Source organism: Nannobrachium achirus (assembly GCF_963921795.1).
Source record: "Nannobrachium achirus genome assembly, chromosome: 20".
In the NCBI taxonomy this organism is placed as follows: Eukaryota; Metazoa; Chordata; class Actinopteri; order Myctophiformes; family Myctophidae; genus Nannobrachium; species Nannobrachium achirus.
Genome location: NC_137827.1, coordinates 35,146,538 through 35,162,179, shown reverse-complemented (window position 1 = coordinate 35,162,179; position 15,642 = coordinate 35,146,538).

Below are 15,642 nucleotides of genomic sequence, written 5' to 3'. Positions count from 1 at the left end.
CACCAAATGAATGTATGCTCCATGTATACACAAAAACCTTACCCTATTGTAATCCTCTCACATCCCACTATACACTTGACTACATTGTGTGAACACAAACGCTTGATGATGAATGTGTTGTGGTTGCATTGCTTATTCAGAATTAAGATTATGTGGATTGTTACAAAAATAGCCACAGACAATTGCATTATTTAACTGCTAGCCTCAAATATTAATATTTCTTCGTAAACAGACACACGTCTACAGATGTGCTATGACAGAAGTTACAAAACCGTCTTTATTCCCAGCAACGGAAGCAATGGACATTCCGTTGTTTTGGCAAGAGTGAGTTCCAAGATAGTCAAGGTTGCATGATGGTAGTGGGGGTGGGGGCATGTTTCCCATGAGACCGCTAGAGTGAGATCTGCCAGTAGTATGGAAAGTCATGAACCATGAGCTGGCATGTCCACATATAATGTGATTTGCTTGGTCATTTATCAGTGTAATTGTATAGGTTCCCGTTTTAAAGGGGGCCAAATGTTATATGTACTGGAGGAGAGAGAATCTCAGCTGTCACTTCATATGGACATAAAGCTCAAGATGTAGACTTCTGTAACCTACAATTTAAATATTTTGTTACAAAAGGATATAATTATGCACCATTTGTAAAGAGGTGAGACTTATGAAGTGATTCATAAGTCTCACCTCATAATATAAAGAAAACTAAATATGAATTACAATTGATTGATTGAAGACTTTATTAGAAGTTTGCATAGGAAAAGGTACTAAAAGGAGATCCTATTTACACAGGAAACCTTTATTTATCTCATATAACATGCAGTAGATATTGTCAGAAAAAAAACTGCAAAAACATAGAAGGGGAGGGTATGGTAGCCTAAATGTTTATAGGTCTCATTTGCACAAAATAAATAAATTGTTCAGTTCTTATAGCTGAAGCAATGTTTGTTTTATGGGCCATCAATGGTTCTCACGCAATTGTGTCCAAACTTTGTCTTTGTCTCGAATCAGACCATTCATTGTAAGTGAAGCTGGCTGTCTGGCTCTAATGAATTTTGTCTACTTTCAAATGGGAAGAAATTAACTTTAAGCAGGATTCGATTAAGTTCCGTTCATTGAAGGAAACTGAATTCAAACAACCAGATGTTCGAATAATTAAGCTTATTTATGTCCAAGGGACAAGACCTGACTCCTGAAATTCTGCTCATTGTGATAATGTTAAACATATAGCCTATTTATTCAATGATAACTAAGATGGAATTTGGATTCTTTGAATGAATAGCAGTGGTAAATAACCGAGTATATATTTACTTAAGTAGCCTACTGTACATACAGTAAGTAGCCTAAAGGTAGGCTACTTTTACTGTAACTTGGGCGTTTCCATTTCTTGATACTTAATACTTAACGAATAGACCTATACATCTCAGTGGCAAATGTACTTTTTACTCCACATTTATTTGACAGCTTTAGTTACTAACTTTGTTGAGTTCAATAACATGATATGGCCTACTGTATTCTAAAATGAGCATTATGCATAATAAGTAGGCTATTAGGCCTAGGTCTACATCTAGGCTAATGTTAGCAGACATAAGATTTTGAATACAGGACTTTTAAGGAAACAAATGTGTTTATAATTAAAAGTCCTGTATTCAACATATTTTTACAGGGTGGTATAGGCTAAATGGTTGGCTACTTGGTAACACAATTTATGATTAAGTGATGGATTAAGCTAATCATGAATTAAGCTTAATTCACAATTCAGCGTTAGTTAAAGAAAGTAGGCTACCCTACCCTAAAGTGTTACCGGCTACCTTTACTCAAGTCCAAATCTGAGTATACTTCTCCCTCCTCCCTCATACATACAGGCCCATAATACATATTTTATAATGTCTTTAAATGCCACAAAGCTCCACCCGCCCGAAATGAACCTATAAGTTTGGTCGCACGCCTATCATACACATGCGTGCGACCAGTCCAAGCATCGTGGTGGATGTTCTTTCTGCTAGAGATGAATGGGTGTTTTTCTCAGTCATGTAAGGACATAATCTACTCGGCAGGTTTTTTGATGCAGTGAAAGGCGTGCCGGACCGTCCGGACTAATATGGCCTTCATGTGATTCTGCGGGGAGGAGGTGTTTGCTAAACGAGTTTTCAAGAAGAGCCAGGCTGCACCATTTGAGAATTCAATATCTCACTCTCACTCCGGGAGCTCTCCATCGCTCCTGTGCGCATTTGGGATATTTTCAGCACCGCGAACAGTCACTCACGTTCCGGATAGCGAGGCGCTGCAGTTCCGAGAATGGGAGACACACATTCTGCGCAACGGGATGAGAGCAAGGATACAGTGGCTGATGAGGAAAGTGCCACAGGGGATGCCGTTCAAACTGAAGACAAGGTAATGGCTTGTTTATTCGTTGCCTACTTCTATGCACGGACCACGGTTCACAAGAGGAGTTGCCATGCCATGACTGACTTGTTATTCCCGTGCAAACGTTGAATGTTGCAACATAACAAATAAATACTTAGGCCTATATACGTTTCTCAATAGCCTTAACAGTTTACAACGAAGTAATTATGTAGCCTAATAATACACTGGTCCCACAAATAATAATAAATAGGCTACAAATTAAAAAGTAGTGAAAATAGCTGATCAACAAGCTCACAACGCGATGTGAAGTGATGGTTGTGACTGTGAGCTTGTAGATCAGCTATTTTCACTAGTTGGGTCCATTTCTGTTTTGGATCTCGAGTTAAAAAGTCTGGGAACCAATAGGCCTAACTTAATTGATTTTAGCTTGTGTATGAAACATTTAGACTATCTGTCTAAATAGGCTGTCACTGTCAGTATTGAATCCTAGTGCTGCCTGCCAACATTTCCATTTGCAACATATTCCTTGTCCTATTTGAACTAATGGCTTGGATCACGCAAATGTTTTCCAAGGCAGTCACGATTTTCAATAATAGGCCTAATATTAATTAAAAAAATATCTGATTCTGCTTCTTACTGTGCAGCAACTGTAGGCTGGTACTTGCTGATGCTTCTGTAATCTGAATGTTTTATAGGCTATTTACGAAACCTTTAGTTCAGGGAAATCAATTGAGAATGTCTCTTTTTCAGTGGTTTTCTGACTGTATACAGAAAGGGACATTTTACAACACGACTTTATAGGCCTACATGACATATGTAGGCTACTACAGAGATACACACAATTCACAAAAATATGCTTCAAAATACTTTAATTAAAATACATTAAACCCACATTTACAACAGACAGTTCAAGCTCTCCTGACATTTGTTCCATACATGCAGATTTGCTCTGATTCAGGAACCTCCATATAACAGTATCTTGTGATGGTACCATGACTTGAGCTTCTGATAGACAGGAGTCTGGTCAGATACAAGGGCAATAGTGCTTTGTAAACAAGGTGATATGCCGCTTCCTTCTAGAGAAAGGCAAAACCACCCTACTGAATTATATAGTGTACAATGATGAGTTCTAAAAACCTTTTCCCGTAAGCAGAGTGCATTGTAATAGATGATGGGGATAGAAAGCCTACCTAAGCTATAAATATAGAACTGCAGTGGTTTTGAACTGTTTTGGATAAAAGCAGAGAGAGCGGCATGGAGGAGGAATAATGACTTTCCATTCTTAGGAGAACCTAAGTAAAGCTATTTTCCCAAGGGAGGTATGGAATTTCCAGCGCTGGCTGCACTCTGGATGAGACTACATTGATTATCTACTGTATGTACAGCACGATCACTAGGCGAGCCGGAAGTCGATTAGTAGCTCTGTCTTTTAAGTCACAGAGAGTTATTATAGGGATGATTTATGTGTATTAAGCTGGACTGATTCCATGGTAGCCTACTTTTATGATTTAATGCATAAAGGTGACAGCTTGAATCTGAGGTGCACTTTGGCCCACTTCCAAATGAATGTGTCCCACTGTCCCAGTCAATCAGTTGACAGCCCGTTATCATTTTTAAAGTTTGTTGCCAGAGTAACGCAACTTCTCTGACAGGCTGTTTGTATAGACTACTGCCATTTCAAGATAACTATAGCCTTATCAAAAAAAATTGTGAAAGATGTTTCAATTCAGTCACATGTCCAAGCTGTCAATTATCTGTATTGTAAATGCAAGTCTGGATGTGCCGCCTGTCCAGTCTAATGAAATATTTTGGTGGTAGATGGTGGCATACACTTTTCCTGTTCTGGTACATTTTCCCATAGCTTAATTTGATTGGCTTGGCAGAAGGTTTGATCCGGAAACACATATGACACCTTCACATGTTTCAAATTTGCTGACGACCGAATCAAACAACCATTCCTGCCAGACAGCCAGGAACAAAAGTGACAGGCAAAGACAATGAAGAAGTGTAGGAACAGACATAGTTAGTCCTCTGTGTAAAACTGACTTGGGCAGTCAGTGGGAACTGAGTGTATTTGAGAACTGAATAAGCCTTCTTCCATCAAGTTGAATTGAGTGGCTCATATAAAGTATACGTGAATGGAAGAGGGGGTCAATAGGTGATTTAGCCAATCACTATCAACAGTGGCCATTGTTTTCACCAGAAAGAAGATGAACTACTTACAATAAAAAACAACCTATACAACAACCCAGACAGATGGAACAGCAAGACAGTATACACATCAAACAGACCACTTCTTCTGAAGAATAGACACTTTTACATGCCAATTTACACTCCTTGTTAGCCACTTAAAGCTCTATTATTTAATTTGTTTTGATGAATACAAATGTATTTGTATGGTATGTTAATACAATATAACATATACAATTGGGATGATTGTATTTGGTCTCCCTGCTCTTCTGTTGAGACATTTAGATCCTGTGTCTAGGTTGGACACGTCCTTTGACAGAATCCTGTCTCTGGTTTGACACTAATTTTTACCCAAAGGTAAAACTTCAAAATTCAATTTCTTCCCTTATATATACAGTATATATTTCCGGTGTGTGACCGTGTGTTGGACCGTGGCACACAACAAGTATAGATTGTGAAAATAGCCAATCTACAAGCTCACATTGCAATGTGTCACGCTGTGATGTGTTATGAGCTTGTAGATCTATTTCCGGTGTGTATAAATCAGAGTGGTTCAGTACCCGCTCAATCAAGCACTGACAGTGGCTGTTTTGTTATTTTAAACATCCTGTGACCACCTTTGACCTCAATGTAAAAAGCTGCAAATGAGAACCAATCAATGTTTCATATTTATGTCAAGTGGAAGCTGTGAAACTGCTATTTTGGTCATTTGGGGTGTAACTATATTCATATTTCATTAGTCAACCACTGTTGCACTTTGAGTGGTCTCTGATGTAGAACACACAATTGAGTGTCTCTATTTCCATTAACTCACAGTCACATTGAATGGCAAAACAGTCGTTTTAGGCATCTCCTACTTAGTTTAATTGCTGTATAGTATGAGTATGAGTATAGTAGAAATTTGGTAATTTTTGTCTGTCTGCCTATGTATTCACTCTGTCCACAAATATGTCAGAGGTCACTTAAAATACAAAAACAACATTTAAACCCAGTACAAGACGGTGTAAGGTGATGAGCCATGCAGCTCAATTATACACACCGCTAGCTTCCCTTGTTTCTGGCTATGTGAAATGCTAGTGAATTTTAAATCTCTAATGCCATAGAAATGTATAGGTCACCACCTAGTGACGATGACGACGTATACATTTAGTATGTGAAATAGGCAAAATGTGAAAGCACTTTTTATATATCGTCAGAATCCACTTTGTTTGCATGGTAAAGGTGTGATTCTGAGACATGTTATCATGCAATGACCGTGGAAAAAAATCGTTACTTCTGGTTCCTCACTCAGACCAGCAGAACAACAGATAGGCCTAAACATGCCAGACAATATCTGCACTTGATCAGACATGACCAAGTGCTTGGTCACGTATACTGCATAACATATAAGTGGTTGGTCAGGTCACATACCGTATATAACCCAATTACTTACAGTACCACACTTAGAATGAATTGCATTGCAAGATTAGTTTAACATGATTTGAATAACTTTAGTTTAATAATGTTCTCAGACATCTGGAGGGCAGTTAATGCTATGCAGGAGTTCTATTTGTAGATTTGAGCTAAGCTTTTAATAGGCTCTGTGCATAACTGTAGTCCCAGTTTTCACAAGGTGGCATACCCATTTCCCTGTTCCATTTACTTTCCCCATGCAGCATCATTTGATTGGCTCAGCAGCATATTTGAACTGTAAACACAGGTGTCATAAGTGTTTCCAGTTAAAACCTGCTGCTGAGTAAATCAAACAAAGCTATGGGAAAATGAACCCGGTATGCTATCATCATCTGAAAACCTGGGACTACAGTTATGGACAGACTATTGTCTCACCGCCTCTGCTTTTTATGAAACTGGCCAAAATTAACATCAGCCCAACCGTGTATCTGGATCTAAATATCCCCAAGCTGTTAACATGTAGGTCACTAGAATAACTATTCTTAATAGTACTGGGATGGGGTCCCACAAGGTTGCATGCTTTCACCTGTATTCTTCCCATTATTCACCCATGGTTGTTATTCACCCATGGTTGTGTTTCCTGAAGTTTGTGCATGACACCAAAGTTATGATGAACATAATCATAGCAGACTGCCATGTGTAATTGTTGTCATGGTGCAGTATGGTATTGCCAGATATGAGACAAATCTCAGAATTTGATAATTGGCAGGAAAGCTGATTCATTCATGATGAATACCATCCAGGAAATGAGTACATTAGTACTGTAGGGGTGATAGTGCATGCACAAATCCAATCTAGCCCAGGTGCTGGACAAACGGCAATACAAGAGAAGGATAGAGTCCGCAACACTGGTAATACTCAGCTCTGTTTTATTGCTTCAACCTTTCCAAACGGATCGAAACGTTGACGCAATAAAACAGAGCTGAGTATTACCAGTGTTGCAGACTCTATCCTTCTCTTACATTAGTACTGTACCCAGTGGCAGGTGGTAGTTTATGTCCTTCAGTGGTGAAAGCACTGAATACCAGCCACACGTGTCTTGAATGGACATGTGTAAAACATTTTTGCTTATCACATGTCTGTGTTAATTAAATGTATCAGAACCACCCAAATGTCTATGTACTGTATTTGTCTGCCTGCATGACTGTACAAAGGACAAAATACAGCAACAAAGACAAGTTCAGAATCACCTAAATACATAGGCAGTACTTGAATATTCCTTGGAATTAAATAAATATCCATGGAAACACAAGATACCTTGGAATAATATATGAATACATTTAAGAAAAATAGCAAACAATTTAAAACATTTAAGCTGAAGTGGTTATTTTTTTAAAGGTAAACTGCTCTTGGAAAATCTTGAAACACTTATTAGAATTAGTTATTTTAATGAAACATTTCTGTTTTCCCCACCATCAAATCCATGTTAGTTAAAACACAAGAACAAAGCTTAAATCTTACATATTGTCTTTCTCTTTCTTTCAGTCTCTGCAAAATAATGGGCAGATCTCTGGGCTCAATTCGAAAGCAGACATCCCGACAACAGAGGTCACGGCAGAAGTTAACAGTCATAGTGAAGATGAAGTTTTTGTAGAGGGTGAGTACACATAGTAATGGTAATTTCAAGAATGCATATGTCTCCACCAGGCCGAACGTTTGCACCCCTGACCGCCCTTCCATCCGTGTGTGTGTGTCATTCTGTCTGTGAGCAGCTAATCTCCGGACCTGCACCTTTGGTCTGATCGTCGTGAAACTTTGCATGCACATTCCCTGGCCAGAGCAGAACTCTTTTCACATGGGCCTGTTATAGTACCACCAGTAAACCGATTTTTGCAAAGCCTTTTTTAATATTACTTACTACATATTCTGTCCAATAATCATGCCAATTGGTACACATTATCTCTGTAGTCATGGGATCAAGAAGGGTCCGTCCAATTTTGTCTTTCAAAGGAGTGGCCCATTTTGAACAAAATGCCTCAAATCATGAACCCAGCGTCAGATTGCTGTGAAACTTTGCATGCACATTTCCAATAGGCAACGTTTTTTAATCGCCTCATGGTGCAGCTATAATAGGCAGATTCACGTTTTTGCCAGCAGTCCCTGAGGTGGGGTGGGAAATTTGGTATATAGATTTTTTTATTGGCCTAAAATATTGTCTATATACATACATTCATGAAAGCACCTGCTGACCGGCTGTCAGCATTGAGCAATTTCTTTTACAGGGGGTATAGTTCAGGCAAACTAGCCCATTTTGGACCTCAAAATCGAAGTAATTTTGACAGATCTTTTTTCTTCACAGACCACGTCTATATAACTGGCATCAATCCAATATGACCGCATTGTCAAAAAGCCATATAAAATGATAGTGAGTCGAGTTTTCATTCGTCTGATATTTCAGTTGATTTCCAAATATATATTAGACGTAAGGAAAAATCATTTGAGACATTTTTTAATCAATATAACAGAACTACAGGATGTTATTACTAGATAGTTAGCAAACTAGTATTTCACATCAAAGTAATTGTAACAGAACCTTTTTCACCATACATAATTTCTATGAGGTGTCCAGAACAACATACTAAAAGTCCTAAGGAATCCTAGTTTCTGAAATATATTTAATTGGCATCAATACAACATATCCACCAATTATTGTCAAAAAGCCAAATAAATTCATGGTGAGTCTAATTTCATTCCTTTCCTCAAAAATGTATTTGGAAGTCAGTTGAATCTCAGGAATGAAAATTGGACTTGTTTACTAAATTTATATGGCTTTAATTGATGGACATCTTGGATTGATGGCAATTAAACATATTTATGTCTAAGGACTTTTAGTATGTTGTTCTGGACACCTCATAGAAATGATGTGTGGTGAAAATCTGTTACAATACTTTGATGTGAAATGCTAGTTGCTATCTTGTAATAACATCCTGTAGTCTAGTTCTGTAATGATTCAAAAATGTCAAAAATGTCTCAATGTACTTAGAAATTAAATGAAATCTCAGATGAATGAAAACTCGACTCACCATAATTTTATAAGGCTTTTTGACTATGTGGCGGCCATTTTGGACTGATGCCAATTAAACATTTTTCCACGACAAGGATTTCTTATTTTTTGTATGGTGTTCTGGTGACTTAATATAAATGGTCTGTGAAGAAAAATAATCTGTTACAATTAATTAGACTTTTAGGTCCAAAATGAGCTAGTTTGCCTGGGCTATACCCCTATACAACATTGCTTAATGCTGACAGCCGATCAGCAGGTGGTTTCATGAATGTACTGCATCTTGAACCGTAGGTCACACAATCTAAATTATTTTCTCTTGGATTCATTACGCAACTCCCCATACAAGCCACGCCCATTTCCACCTCACAAGTGTTCCACCTTGTTTCGTTTATTTGCAAAACACACGCTTTTCTACAACTCCAAACAATTCTGTCCAAATCTCACCCAAATTGATACACCATATTTCTGTAGTCATGCGATTAAGATGTAAAATTGATACACCATATCTCTGTAGTCATGCGATTAAGATGTAAAATTGATACACCATATCTCTCTAGTCATGCGATTAAGATGTAAAATTGATACACCATCTCTCTAGTCATGTGATTAAGATGTACTGTATCTGTCTGATAGACTATGATTGGCTTTCAAATTCTAGCACAAAATGCCTTAAGCACTGCTCTCCGAACATTGAGAAACTTTGAACGCACACTCCCAGTAGGCCAAGTAGGTCACAATTCTGAACACTGTGTCACACAATGTGTCATCAAGACACATCAGTCAGATTTCTCATATTCCATTCCGAAATTTTGGGGTAGACAACCTGGCCTGGCGGAGACCTGTGCTCCAAGGAGCACACATTTAAAATATATTGTCTTTTGATAGATTTTCACAATAGTCTCAAATACATACATTGCAATCCATTGATATTGGGACTGAAAAATAGTTCAAATTCTGTTTTCTTTCCACAGTCTGTGAGACTCAGTCAGTCATTGTACCTCCAAAAGAAGATGTTCCAGAGATGGTGCACAATGAAGATGAAAAACCATTAGAAAATGTTGAGATAATTGAGAAGGAATCAGTTGATACCGACCAGGCAGCACCACCAAATATGACTGAAACTGAGGTGAAGCTGAATAAAATCAATGAAGACTTTAAGAGGTTTTTTAGTAATATTGGATTGAAATTGACAGTTAAGAAAACCTCAGGCACAAAGGCTGAAGTACCATCAGATGTATCCACTGAACCAGAGGAAATAGACATAAATGATGCCAAGGACACCACTGAGGAAACAAGTGATGAGATTGGAGACACCGTTAACGTGGCCCAGGATACCCCTGACAATGATTCAACAACATGTCCAACCATGACAGACATGACATCATGGGAGTATCAGGACAATGCTGAGGAAAAGGTCACAGAAACAACAGAGGCTAATGAAGAAACCTCAGCCCATGAGGTTGCTGAGGCACCAACATCAGAAACTTCTGCAGGCGAAGGGGATGCAACACCTGCAGAGCATCCCGAAAAAGAGCCAGAGGAAGCCCAACCATCATCCACCAGTCCTAATGAAAATGAGGTCATGTCTCCCATTAAAAGGTTTTTTACTACAGGAATATTTGCCGGTTTGCAGAAGAAGAAAAAGCCCATTAAACAGGAAAAAGCTAAAGATGAGGTGATGGAGAAAGAACTTTTAGACATGGGGACACAGGACGATGCAGAAAAGACAGAAGGAGATGGGCAAGACCAAGAACAGATCAAAGACATCACTGTTGAGGCAGCTACAGCTGGGGAGGAAGAAAAAGAAAGTGATCTTAAAGTGGAAATCACACCTGTGGACTCTACAATGAAAACAGATGTTCCTGAAGTTGAAGAACTCCTGAGTTCTCAAGAGAAAGTCAAAGTTCAAAGTAGTCCGCTGAAAAGGCTGCTTCCTGGGTCTAGTTTTAAGAAAGCCTCCAAAAAGCAGAGAGGAAGAAGATCAAGTGATTCAAAGCTGACTGACTCTGGTGAGCATGATTCTGATCACCTCTGGTCATCTACTGAGTCAGGAAATCAGAGGGGTAAGAGTCCTGCACGTTACCCTGAAGAGGCAGGAGAAGTGGAAGATGGTACCTGGGCTTCCTTCAAAAAACTTGTCACCCCCAAGAAACATATGAAAAGACCCTCCCTCAGTGATGAGGAGGCAGTAACCTCAGGTTCACCGGAGGAGCCCAAGCCAAGTGAAGAAGGACAAATATCCGATGCCAACATAGAAGACACAAAGAAAGCCACATGGGAGGCATTCCTATGTGGATCTGGAAGGAGAAGGAGTCGAAAAACATCTGATTCTGAGGAGGAAATACCCAAGAATGAAGGGGAGGAACACAGGCCTGACAGTGAATCAAGACACACTGCAGAGTCTCCTCTAGAAAGTTCTCAGGAGGGTGATGGGCATCTAGCCTCTTCCCCTGACCAAGCAGGAAGCCCTTCAGAAGATGATGGAAGTTCAACTTGGAAATCCCTTAAAAGACTCATGACCCCCAAACGGAAAGCCGAAGAGGAAAGAAAAGAGCACATACCATCTGATAGTGAAATGAATAAGGATGAATCCTCCTTCTCATTAAAGAACCTCCTCCCAGGACGCAAAAAGAGGAAGTCTATTGAAAAACATGAGCATAGATCCTCAGATGAAGCCGATAGGGGAGAGGTATCAGATGATGAAGACTCTGAGACTCCAGCTGTGGTTCCTTTGTCTGAGTTCGACACAGAGGATCAAGTACAAACTCAGGCACTAATAGAAAGTCACACACCTGAAGCAAAAGAATCTGAATCCCAGCAAGACCTCTCCAGGCAGACACATGAAGCAGCTCTCCCTAATGAGCCAGTGGTAGCTGAGATAGGAAAGGGTGAAGAAAGTGACATTGTTTTAAAAAATCAGTCATCTGCAATTCCTACTTTGAATGAAGAGTTTGAGGATCTGACAGAAATAAGCAAACATCAGCAACTCAGTGACATTCCTGAAGAAGGCGTTATTGAGGAAAGCATGACAACTCAAGCTGCTGAGGAAGCAGCAAGAGATGACACTATAGCAGAGGATATCATTGAGCTGACATCTGAAGCCATTACTGCACCAGAGCCTGTAGACAGCACACAGACAGATGAAACCGAGATGGTATCAGCAGTCTCCCAGCTGACAGAGTCTTCAAAAACATCTGGCAACGCAACACCAGTACCAGCAGAATATGATGTTATGGAAACAGAGGCTCTCCTACAAGAGGTTGTTGAAGCCATCTATGTAAACCCAAATGCTGTGGCACCATGTGCACAAGATGGTTCTGTCGCTCCTCAAGAAACAACAAATACAGAAGCATTGCACAAATCAGAAGCCCCCACTTCAGAAGACGTTAATGCAGTAGTTGAAATTGGTGGACCCCAGTCAGAAAGTGTATCTGAAGTCACAGAAGCAATTTCAGAAGATACAACTGAAGAATTTGATACTGCTGCAATTTCTGTAGATCAAGTACACCCGGCTGACGTTTCAGAGATATATGAAAGTGTGAAGGAAGAAATTATGGATAAAGTAAATGATGCTGCCACCACAGAGCCGGAAAATGAACATGTTGACATGGCTACAGTAAATCAAGGAGAAATAATATCCACTGAGGTGGACTCTCATGAAGTGGACTCAACAACTGCTGTAAAATATGGAACTGTGGGTGAAAATGTGGTGCATATGGCACAAGCTCCTGAAGAAAAAGATCAGATCAATGACAAAGCCCTTGAACAAGTCCCACAACATGCAGTTGTTGCAGAAGTTGAGGATGAAGACCAAGCAGCTGAGGCGGTGGGTGAGGTACAGGCATTAACATCACTTCAAGTAGCCACTTTAACAGAGGAGGGTAGTGCTCAAGTTCTTGAAAAGCAGGTGATATCAGAAGTCATACCGGCCCCTGACAATGCAATCGACTCAGTTACAGATGAGCCCATACAGGAAGCGCATATCACTGAAGTCAATGTTGAGGTGAAGGAAGGCAAACTGTCAGGTGCTAAGATGGAAGCTGCAGAAGGGGTGCATGCTGATGTCATGGCTGAAGTCAACACTGAGTTAAAGACACCCACAGTTGCACAAGTACCCCCTGAAGATTTAGGCGGTATTAGTGTTGAACTTGAGAAGGAATCTGAGTTTCAGACAGAACAAATGGTAGAGATGAAAGAGGATCAGATTGGTGTACCACAGTTTGCACAAATAAAGGATGCACAAATAAAGGATGAAGTAATCGATGAGTTGCAAGAAATAACCACTGTCCCTGTTGCTTCTGTGAATTCCGAGCCAGGTGGGGCTAAAGTGCTTGAGCAGCAAGTTTTATCTGAAGACATCCCAGAAACCTGTGGAGAAAATGTTACTGCTTCAGTAAAAGATGACATTGAAAATAAAACTGCAATTCTAACAGAGCACGTATCTATGGAAAAAGAGAATGTCATAGAACAGGTTCCACTACAGGTCCTAGTTGTGGATGAAGGACAAATAGCTGATGTGGCAAATGAGTTGCACACAGTAACTGTTAACTCTGCCACAGACATTTCTGTGGCAAGTAGTGCTACAGTGTTTGAAAAGCCTGTTATTTCTGAAAAGCCTGTTATTTCTGAAGATATGCCAGTGTCCGACACTGAAAATGTCTCTGCCTCAGCAGCAGATGAACCCTTACAGGTAGCACATCTAACTGAAGTCAATGTTGAGGGTGAAAAAGAAACTGACTTCCCAGATGTTGCGGTGGAGGCTGTGGAAGTGGTGAATGCCCCAGTGATGCAAGCACTAACTTGTGATGTAATAGATGTGATGGCTTCTATGCCTGATGCTGAAATAGCTGACACATCTGATATCATTGAACCACTGACAGAGGTTGTGGCAACTGAAATAGAGTCCCAAGAGGCAAACGAACGTGTGAGTGATTTACCACCATGTTTGAAAGATGACGTGGCTACATCAGCACAAGAGAGCGACGAGGTTGTGATGATGCATGTGCCATCACAACAGGTTGAAGACAATCATATAATTCAAGTGCAAGTGGTGGATGTTGACCTGAAATCAGTCACGCCAGGTGTTGAGTCAATTCTTGATGTAGGAGTAATAGATGCTACAGGAGTGATAGACATTTGCAATGATATTAAAGATATTAAAGATGAGGTAGATAAACTCTCTGCTACTTTACAGACTGAAGAGGAGATAACTGATGAGGCAAATAAGCTTACTATTGCTCAGGGAGTCATCCCACATGAAAAGCAAAACTTGCCAGAGGTTGTAAATGAACCTATAGTTGCTCAATCTTGTGAAATATCTGAAAGTGAATCAAGGGACATTACTGGTGAAAGACAAGCAGAAACCCTTGCCTCCATTGATGCACACAAAGAGGAAGCTACAATTGAGCTACAAAAGGAATCTGATGTAGATGCAGCAGAAGATTCACAATGTACACCAGAGCCATTCGTTGAGGGGGAAATTAAGGATGTTGTCGTGGAAGAGGACACACCTCCAGCCACCTCTTATGAGGTGGATAAAGCAAGCAACGCTGAACTAGTAGTACCCCAAAGCTCTGGATTAAGCCCATCATTAGACAATGTGGAGGCACCTTCTAGCCTTTCTTTAGTATCTAAACTTAGCAAACTGTTTGGGGGGAAGACAAGGGATTCAGCCCCTGAACCACCTGTAACAGAAATAACTGAACCCATGAAACAGACAGAAGTGTCTGACGTCGGGGTTCAGGCAACAGAGAAAATAGAACCAAATAGACAAGCAGACAATACAGAACAAGACAAGACCCTGGTTCCAGAGCAGTCTGAAGCTACTGTCCAAGTGACAGAATCAGCCGAACCAAAACAAACAGAAGTAACCGAAAGAGGAGAGAACCAGAAGCAGCCAGAGATATCTGAGGTTGCTTTCCATGCAATGGAAACCACAGAACTGGTAAGGCAAGCAGCACCAACGGAGAGAGCTGTTATATACAGTCAACCAGTACTGTCTCAACTTTGCACCCACACAACTGAAACAGTAGAACTAGTACAACAAACAAAGTCAACAGAAACAGCCAAGATCCTGAATGAACCAGAGCTATCTGACATTACTGTCCAGGCAACGGAAACCACTGAATCCATAAGTCAAGAAGCACCACAAGAGAGTGCTGTGATCTACAGTCAACCATTACTGTCTCAATTTACAACAGAAACAGTACAATTAATACAAGAGACAAATTCAGTGCAAACACCTGTGATCATGAACCAACCAGAGCTGTCTGAGATTGGTGTCCAGGCATTGGAAACAATCAAACCAGTAACAGTGGCAATAGATCAAGTTACTGAACAAAAAGAACAAAAAGTCTTGAATCCACCAATGCTGGCCGAAACCTGTGTCCAAATAATTGAGACAGTGCAGCCTATGCAACCAACAGAGGAGGAACCTGAAAAGGATGTTTGGCTGGATGCTGAGGAAGATATCTGTGATCAAAGGGGGACAGGGATTAAAGCTGCGGAATCTGTAGAAGGTCAGAAGGAAAATGACCAATCGGAAAAAGATATACTGGATCATGATAATGTGGTTCAGTATTGTCACACACAGGAAGAACCGAGACAAGAAGAAACAGCCCAGATAGTACGAG